Genomic DNA, 9,633 nt, shown 5'->3' with positions numbered 1-9,633 from the left:
AAGGAGAGGTCAGGCAGCAAAAGGGCTCTGCAGGCTGCCACCAGGCAACACTGCGCTCTGCTTTGGAAACCACGCGCATGCCCCACACAAACCCACAACCCCCGCAAAAAAAAAAAACAAAACAAAACAAAAACTCCCAGCCCTGAGGGAGCTGGGGGGAAAGGAGTGAAAGGGAACCGCACGGTTAAGTGACATTTGGCCGTTACACTGACCGTGTACTTCAGCGGCTCTCCGAGCCTACCCCTCAATCTGCGCAACGACCAGTCCTTTTCTGGAAGGACAAGCTTCTCAGACTTAAAAACCCTAGATCGGAGGCTCCACGCAACAGAAGGTGGGTTGAGCCACAGGACAACATGCCATCAACACTGAAAGATAAAAAAAAGTTGAGTAAAAACCAAGCAAAACATCAGTTTCCATCGCGTTTCATTCATTCCGTTTCCACTGGCACCTAGGTGCTCCAAAATTAACCACGCTCGCGCCACGGACTCCTAACGATTCAGTTACGCAGGGAAAGAGAAAAGGCCATTTCCAACTTGCCCATAAAAGTAGCATGAACAAACAGAAGGGAAACACCGGACCCTAAAGAAAGTATTGGGCAGCTCTTAATTTAGGCGAGAGGAAAGGTGGCTCTTTCACCCCAAAGGAAGACATTCCTAACTACCCAGGCACCAGTCCGGGAAGGAGGCGCGCTCTGTTCACTGCAGTCCTGCATCCGCTTTTCTGCGCTGGCAGCAAATTTGCCCTTTCTGCCCGTTTGACGTGGAGTACCCGGAGCGCCCCTGAACTCGCAAACGTGTCTCCCCACTCCCCCAGCCCCACGCCTGCCATTACCTGAGCAGCTGGCGGAATCAATCCCGCAGGATTTTCTTCCCGGGACGCACAAGGGGACGCTGGGAAAAGAGGAGGCGAGAAATGACCCTCTTTGTCGCAGCCAGACAACGGGCACAAGCCGGGGGACCCCCACCCCACCTCTGCCCTCGGGAGCGGGGCCCAGACAGGTGCTTGGCGGGGATTTAACCCCCCCGGCAAGAGGCCGGGCTCCCCGCCGGCAGAAGCACCGCTCGCCTCCCCTCTGCTCGCAGCTCCTCGCTTGGGACAGCCCAGCCTGCACCCGGCCGCTCTTCAGCCCTGCGGGAAGTGCAGTTTGGCCGGCGGCTGCTCCAGCCAACACACGCTCCGGCTAATTGCAGCTCCTGCTCGTTACCGCTGCCGGGAGTCTTGCCTCTGGCTAATGCGTGCTCCGGACAGAGGACACCCCATCTCCCTCCAGCTCCTGCTTGCCAAGCTCTGGCTAATTGAAGCCCCGGCTCTGCACTGAAGCTCCAGCTGATTTCAACTCCTTCTTCCCAGCTCCACCTACTTGCAATAGCCTGAGCTGTTGACGGGGTCGTCAACCAATCAGCGTCCTGACTTGAGTGTTAGGGTTAAACACCATGGCTTTACACAGTATAAATATCAATAAGTTGCTATGATTAATCGCTTAATATCTATGCTCAGCAATGTCCAAAGAAGAGCTAGATTCAAAGAGGAGAGGCGTGCCAGGTCTGAAAAGCGCCTTTCCCCCCGAGAGACATGGAGTTCAGTCAGCTGCGTGCCAGCCTCCTGAACTCGGGGGTCCCATGGCACCAGACCCCCACCTGCGGGGAGGGTCCACGCACCTTGCCCACCCCCTGCTTTTCCCCGCAGCACCCAACGCCTCCCAACTCCTCTCTGCCTCCCCCCCCCCGGCCCCTGCAAAAGCAGCCAGGCTGGAGTCTGCTCTTAACCCCCAAACCCGCTCGTTTAGTGCCCCTTTCTGAGCTCATAACCTCAGCTGCTGGGCCCCTTCTCAAGCCCCAAAAACGCAGGACCGCACCCCTGCTCCTCAGCCCAAAGCCACACAACTCCGCCTGTTTCTGCACCCCAAAACCAGCCCCGGGAACCTGCTTTCCAGCCCTCGGGGCAGAAGACCTGCTCTCTGTTTCGGGCCCCGAAGCGGCTCACCCCCTCTGCTTCCTCACCCCCTCGGCAGTCCCCGCGGGCCACGCTGAGGGCCAGCCCGAGCGCAGCCACCCCACAGCCCGCCACCCCCAGGGCCCACAGACACTTTTGGGGAGCGCTGGGCAAGTGCGGAGGGCCCGACCCCACCGCGCTGCGGGGAAGCGCCGGCACGGCCCGGGCGCCGCTTCACTATCGCCCTTTCGGCCTTTATTTCTCCGGCACCGCCAGCCCCGCACCCCAAACTCCCCAGGCCCAAGGCACCCCGCGGGGAGCCGGGCCCAGCCAGCCCCGCTCCGAGCCTACAGTGCCCCCCCTCAAGCCCCCCGTTCAGCGCCCCTTCCCCCCCCCCGTCACCCCTCAGGGCCCTCTACAGCCCCCCCGCCATGTTCCCTCGGCCCCCCGCCCCCCGCATCGTTGCCCACCGCCCCCCGCTCACCTTGACGCGCTCCAGCTGCCTCAACGGCTGTCTCACGGCTGCCTCGCGGCGAGCCCGCGGGCCGGGCCGGGCCGGCACTGGACCCGCACGCCGGGCTGCGCTTTCCCCCCGCTCCGCTCCGCTCCGCTCCGCTTTCGAACTGGGCGCCATTTTCCCCCGGCCCCCTCGGCTTCCGGAGCGTCCCGGCCCGCCCTCGCCGCGCGCCCATTGGCCGTCGCCCGCACCCCTCTTTGGGAGGCCCCGCTCCATTGGCTCGGCGTTGCCGTCAGTCCCCGCCGCGCCCCACCTCGGCGAGGCAATTCGGCCAATCGAAGCGTGGCTCCCGCGCTGTGATTGGCCCGCACTCCCGCCCATCAGCCCGGGAGCGGTTGCCATGGTGACGCGGCGGCGGCGGCGGCGCGGGGCCGTTGCCGGGGCGACGGGCAGGTGCGGCCGCGCCTGCGCGGCGCGGAGTGGGGGGCGGATTTACCAAACCCGCGGCTTTTTCTTCTTCAAAACCGGATCGGTTTGTGTGCGACGGCACAAAATAAAACCGTCGCGCCTTCTTCCCCTCTTGCCTTCCGTCAGCTCTCGGGTAACGCCCGGGGGCTACCCGGAGCCGGCTCGGCTCCAGCGGAGCGGCAGCCTGCCGCAGGCGGCGGCTTGAAGCCCCCGCCCCGCCAGCGCCGGGCGGCCGGCGGGCGGGAGACACCCCCGCACGCGCCGAAGGAGCCCGCTCGTCTCCCCGGTGGTCCTGGCCCTCCCCCGCCGCCGGGGGCGGCGCCCGGCAACGGCCCGTGCGGGACCGGCGCTGCAGGGCGGGGCCGAGGCGGGCGGGGAAGAGGGGCCGAGACGGGGAGGCGGGGGGGAAGACGGCAGGCAGCCGGGGCCGAGGGCTAGTGGCGAGGCGGGGCCGGGACGAGCGGGGAGGCGGGGCCGAGGAGGGCGGGAGGCGCGGCAGAGGCCGGGAAGGAGGCAGGACCCACGAGAGCGCTGTACTGCGCGGGCGCGGCCGCCCGGCTGCAGTACCGACTTGCGGCCGCCAGGCGGCAGATGCGAGCGCAGACCATCGCGCCGTAGCGCGCATGCGCCGATCCCCGGCCGCAGTACCGGCGTTCGGTCGCACGGTGGCGGCAGCGAGCGGGCGGCAGTTCGCTGTCCTGCGCACGCGCGCCCCTCGCACCATCGCGCTGTACTGCGCATGAGCGGCTCCCCGGGTGCAGGACCGGCTTTTGGTCGCCTGGTGGCAGAAGCGAGCGCAGACGCGCGCCGTACTGCGCATGCGCGCATCCCCGCTGCAGGGGCGGGGGAGCCGGGGGCCGAGCAGGGCTGGGCGGGGCCAGCGAGGCGGGGCCGGGGCGGGAGGCGGGGCTCCGGCAGAGGTCAGCCAAGCGTGGGAGGCGGGGCCCAGGGGACGGGAGGCGGGGCCGAGGAGGGGTGGCAGGTGGGGCAGCGCGGGGAGGCGGGGCCTATGGCAACCGGGGGCGGGGAGGGGGCGTGGCCGAGGAGGGCTACAACCCCCCTGCGCGGGAGGGGGGGGGAACGGGGACGGACCGCCCCCAGGGGAGCCGGCCGGGGGAACCCACAGCGGGGGACTCACGGGGGGCGCCCCACTCTCCGCAACTCGCCCACGCTGGAGCCACCAAACTGCCGCCGCTGCACCCACCTTTTCCTCACGTCGGGGTGGGCGTTTCTTCACTTTTCCACAGTGCTCAGCTTTGGGGCTTTTTAACGCTTATCCACCACGCAACCATTGGTGATTTTTGCTTCTGAGCGTGGAAAAGGGGTTTTTTGCTTTCCAGCTGCACCAAGCCAGGTGGATGGGGCTTGCCCGGGAGACCCAAGTTGGGAAAGTTTTTCTTCTCTTTTTTTATTTTTATTTTTTTTTCCCAAAACAGAAAATTGGGGTTGTCCCGCCCCCCCCCGCAGACCCAGAAGTAGGGCTTTGGGGTACTTTTGTGCTGTGGTGGCAACTCCCGCTTTGCGTGCACAGCCCGGCAGGGGAAAGCGGCCCCAAATTGGGATGGGAAAAGGGGGAGAAGGGGAAGGGGTAGTTTTTAAAAGCGCTTTTACATCTTAAAAAAAAAAAAAATAAAAATGGGGAAAGGTGCAGGGCAGTGTGGCGGGGTTTTAAGGGCTTTCCGTAAATAGGCTTTCCTTGCATTTCAAAAACCTTACCGAGAATAGACATGTCCCCTAGGTATCCATTTACACACAGACATAGATATATTTAGGGTCAAAATAAGCCTGAGGAATACCGGAAAACCTCGAGGAGCTGAAGGGGAGAGACAGAGCAGGTAAAGAAAAGGGCGGGCAGCCCGGCAGACAGAGAACGACAGAGCCAAAAATGGGCTCTGGGACACACCTTTTTATAGTCTAAAATCCTTTACGTAACAGAGTAGATCTAGGGGTTTATTCCAAACTCCTCCTATGTAAAGCAATGAATATTCATTTATTAAGAGACTAAAATGTGAGATTTTTCTTTATTTCAATGCCTCACGCCCATATTTACAGGTTTTAAACTTTGCTAATCCCCCCCCCCCCCCCGAATTTTCAGACATTTGGGGGCTGTGATCCGCCTCTTTTCAGGCGACCCCCGTGTGACCCCCCCATCCCCCACTCACCTGCTCCTCTGCAGCATCACTGCCCACGCTCCCTCAGGGCCCCTGGGCTGCCCCAAATGACATCATCACCCACACACACACACCCCCTTTTTATTCCCCCCCCCAAAAAAGGCACAAAGCCAGCGGACCCAGGGCTGGCCCCGTCCCCTCGGGCCGCTCAGCCACCTGCAGGCAAACCTGGTGTGGGATCATTACTGGAGGTGACTTAGAAATTAAGGTAATGCCCCGTTTTGAAGAAAAGTGCAGCGTGGAGGAAACTCTCCAGGGCAGAGTGCAGCTGGTGTGCAAAGGACGCGTTTCACAAAGGTCCCCGAGGCAACCTTAGATGTTGACGACATTGGGGGAGTCCGGTGCGCCAACTCTAAGGAAAAACAGCGCGGCGGATGGAGCGGAGTGGAGATGCCACGGCCAAACTCTGCGATCAAATGGGAACTTGAGAGTCAAATGGAACCCCTGAAGGCCTTATGGAACTGATAAGCTGCCCAATTGTTACCCTGAGCCAACCATCTGTCATTTTGGACAAAATGCTATCCTTTGGGTGAAATTTGCTCATTATAATGTCATTATAATACCAAAACACACCTCCATCCCAAAAGCTACCCGCCTCCGAGGTGCGACCGCTCCTCACGGAGTCCTCGCTCTGAATTTTTCGTAGTCTATACCTTTAAAAGCCAAGCGAGAGAATTTTACACCAATCGTAACACAAGTAGGTATGACTAGAGTCCATCAGGCTCCACCTGAAAGGTTAAAAAAAAAAAAAAAAGAGAGGTATGAAAATAGCGTCAGAGAGGAGGGATGTCAGGGAAGATACCAACGCGGGCAGGGAAATGCCATGGCCGACCACCTGTGACTGCTGGCGTCCGTCGACGGGCTGAGCCTCTCCTCGCCCCCCACAAGGACGCTCGTGGGGAAGATTCGAACGCTCGGCTATGCCAAGTGCTTCCCCGGGAAACTTAGAAATCTCTATAGAGTTGTTTTAGAACTTAGCGCATTTGTAGCCAGGCTGTATCACTAACATCTTTAGTATTCGCACGGGCTTTGCAGACGGTCACTATCACCGGCACTCCAAAAGAACTTGTGCCTCTGTCGCTTCAATAAACGACACTTTTCACCAATCTAGCCGTGAGAGTTCCTAGTGAACGCCACCCAAATCCTTACGTGTGGCCGCGCTGGTTCACGGGACGCCGCTTGATCCGATTGCGTGTGGTGCTATTAGTGCCTCCGTAATCGTGATAGTTCAATAGTACATATTGAACGCCACCGGACTTTTAATGCCAAATCGGGCATCGCTCAGAACCTAAGCCTCGCTGCCCCCAGCCCCTCTGAGACAGCCTGGAACGCAAAGGGCTTTCTTGTCTGCAAAATTACTTTGCCCTTTAACACAACACCTGGGCAGGGGGAGGTCTACTGAGCGTCGCCAGACCCGTACGGCGAGACACCTGAAACACCAAAAGCCCCAATTATATTTCAGCAGATTAACAAAGAGCACAGAAGAAAGCAGAGGAATTCCCTCACACCGAGGCACGGGGCGGCAGCGCAGCGACAGGAGGACTCCTGTAGGGAAACAGCTCAGCGCCAAATACAGCGTGGCCTTTCAAAGCCAGAGCGACTGGAACTCTTCCGGTCAGTATTAAGACTAAGTGCCGCCTGCTGCCATTCTGAGCACGGCAGTAAACCCTCGGGCTGGCTCTGGGAAACCCCTCCTGCCTTCCTCACGGCGCTGCCGCGGGGACCTCCCCCTGCCAGGCTGCCGCACAGGGCTGGGCCGTGACCAGAATCGACGCGACGGACCCCCTCAAACAGCTACAGCCCTCATGCCACTGCTGCTGCTGCTGCTGCTGCTGCTGCACACCTTGCTGGGTCAGTACAGCCGAAAGGGAAGGGTAAAACTCCAAAGAGTGCAATGAACAAGAACGAACAAAGCTCAGTCCTTCACTCTACGCTGAAGAGGTGCACGTATGCTTAGAGATCTCTCGCTCTCTCTCTCTCTGCAATAAGAATACTTATAGTATAAAAGTATTTGACTTTCCTTTGGCACTAAATGAACTTGCCCAGCTGTCAATCCATACCATTAAACCATCCATCTCCAAAATACACAGCTATAATTTGACTCGGGGGAGGGGGGAGTTGGGTGCCGCACGATTAGCGGGGACGTCTGGCCGGCTGCCCTGCCCAGGAGAGATGCTGCTGAACCGCCGGGGAAACGCGCTGCTGACAGCCAGACAGAAACCAAGAACTCCAGAGCGCTCCCTCTGAAGATTGGCAATAAAAAACCGCTAACATTCAACTGTCCCTTTTGAAACGTATCCTTTGTTTAAACATTTGGTTTTAAACATTTCCTTTCTTAAACGTTTAAATGTAACTTTTTTAAAAAACGGCCCTGTTTTTAAAGCTTTAGAACAAATACCTCATTGCCAAAGTACACCGAATACATTGTATGCTACAGCCATTTGGCAGCTGCAGTTTAAACAACGCAAGGACGTTTGTAAATTCTACAATTTTAACCATTTTTAAAGTTTAATTTAGGATAGAAAAATCAGCAAGATGAAAAAGCCCCCATAGGCTTTTACCGGGGGGGGGGGGGGGGGGGGGGGGGGGGAGGGAGGGGAGGGGATCAAATCCCCGCTCCCGCAATCCATAAGGCCACCAAAAAGGACCGGCAGATGGACTGATGCTTTCGGCTGTGCTGAGTGCGCAGAGGAACGCGTGTTTATGATACCTCGCCTGGTACGACTGAGAACCCAACAAATTCAGAAGACGGGCTGTGGACTTTGGTTTTCTTAAAACAAACAAACAAACAAACAAAAAACCAAAACCAACCCCAAACAAACGGGGAAAAAAAAAAAAAGAGAAAGAGAAAGAGTGCAAAGTCTCGTTGCCAAATAAGGCCATTAGGGAAGCAGTAGCTCACCAAAAACACATCGGGACCCGCTGTCACCACTTACAAGGCTGCCAGTGCTTCCTGGCAAAGCCCGGAAAACACGCAAAAGCCACCCTGCTTTGTCCCACTTTGTCCCTGTCTCTTCTCTGACCTCGACTGCTTTGCATACAGAGGCTAGTATCTCAGTAAGGTTATCCAGGACTACTGGAAGCTATTTTAAAAACCTGTGGACTGAAAAAGCATAAAGCTTTTACCACGAAAACAAAGTCTCTTTCTTCGGAACATCTGAACCCTTGCGAACCCTTTCTTGCCTCTTTTAGTGCAACATTATTCTCGCAGTGCCAGTTAACGGTAAGCACACAGAAAGAGATGATGCTTTCGGGTGGAGAAAATAAGCGGAGCGAAGCGAGCTTTGCATGGGCGCAACGTGCTCCGGAACACACCTTATTTTTAGTATTCGCGTTCAAATATTTCATCGAAAAACTACGGGAGGAGAGTCAGCACATCCTTTGCTTTCACTTCAAAGCCCCCACGACAAGGACCTTAGGAAAAACGCAGACGCACATGGGAGACGTACCTGGTCCTGGCAGAGCACTCTGGATCCTTTCCGTGTGTCCCGTACCGTCACGGCAGAAGAAAGGGTGACCGCGGAGAAAGGCTGGCCGTTGACAACCTGCCGAGAGAGGAAAAAAAACCCGTGAACGCAAAGCCAGGTAGGAATCTCAAGCTGCCTTCTTCCCTGAAGGTTTGCCCAGACGACAGCTGAGCGGAGGAAAAAGTACTTGGCATCACCTTTGGGACGCTTCCTGCTGCTGTTGTTGTTCTGCCTTCAGAAATCCTACTCGGAGCCAAGTTTTTCACTACCGGCCCAAGCGCTTCCCTTCCTGGTATCACCAGCACATTTACACAGGCAAGTCACTTCATTGCTCTGCTCAAATCAGCCAAAGGAAAGTTACAGCCCTGAGAGTGGAGTGCAAAAGGAGAGGTCAGGCAGCAAAAGGGCTCTGCAGGCTGCCACCAGGCAACACTGCGCTCTGCTTTGGAAACCACGCGCATGCCCCACACAAACCCACAACCCCCGCAAAAAAAAACCAAACCAAAACAAAACAAAAACTCCCAGCCCTGAGGGAGCTGGGGGGAAAGGAGTGAAAGGGAACCGCACGGTTAAGTGACATTTGGCCGTTACACTGACCGTGTACTTCAGCGGCTCTCCGAGCCTACCCCTCAATCTGCGCAACGACCAGTCCTTTTCTGGAAGGACAAGCTTCTCAGACTTAAAAACCCTAGATCGGAGGCTCCACGCAACAGAAGGTGGGTTGAGCCACAGGACAACATGCCATCAACACTGAAAGATAAAAAAAAGTTGAGTAAAAACCAAGCAAAACATCAGTTTCCATCGCGTTTCATTCATTCCGTTTCCACTGGCACCTAGGTGCTCCAAAATTAACCACGCTCGCGCCACGGACTCCTAACGATTCAGTTACGCAGGGAAAGAGAAAAGGCCATTTCCAACTTGCCCATAAAAGTAGCATGAACAAACAGAAGGGAAACACCGGACCCTAAAGAAGGTATTGGGCAGCTCTTAATTTAGGCGAGAGGAAAGGTGGCTCTTTCACCCCAAAGGAAGACATTCCTAACTACCCAGGCACCAGTCCGGGAAGGAGGCGCGCTCTGTTCACTGCAGTCCTGCATCCGCTTTTCTGCGCTGGCAGCAAATTTGCCCTTTCTGCCCG

This window comes from Vanellus vanellus (assembly GCF_965231255.1).
Source record: "Vanellus vanellus genome assembly, contig: HAP1_SCAFFOLD_746, whole genome shotgun sequence".
NCBI lineage: Eukaryota > Metazoa > Chordata > Aves > Charadriiformes > Charadriidae > Vanellus > Vanellus vanellus.
The sequence above is the reverse complement of the archived record's forward strand: the minus strand, read 5'-3'. Positions refer to the sequence as shown.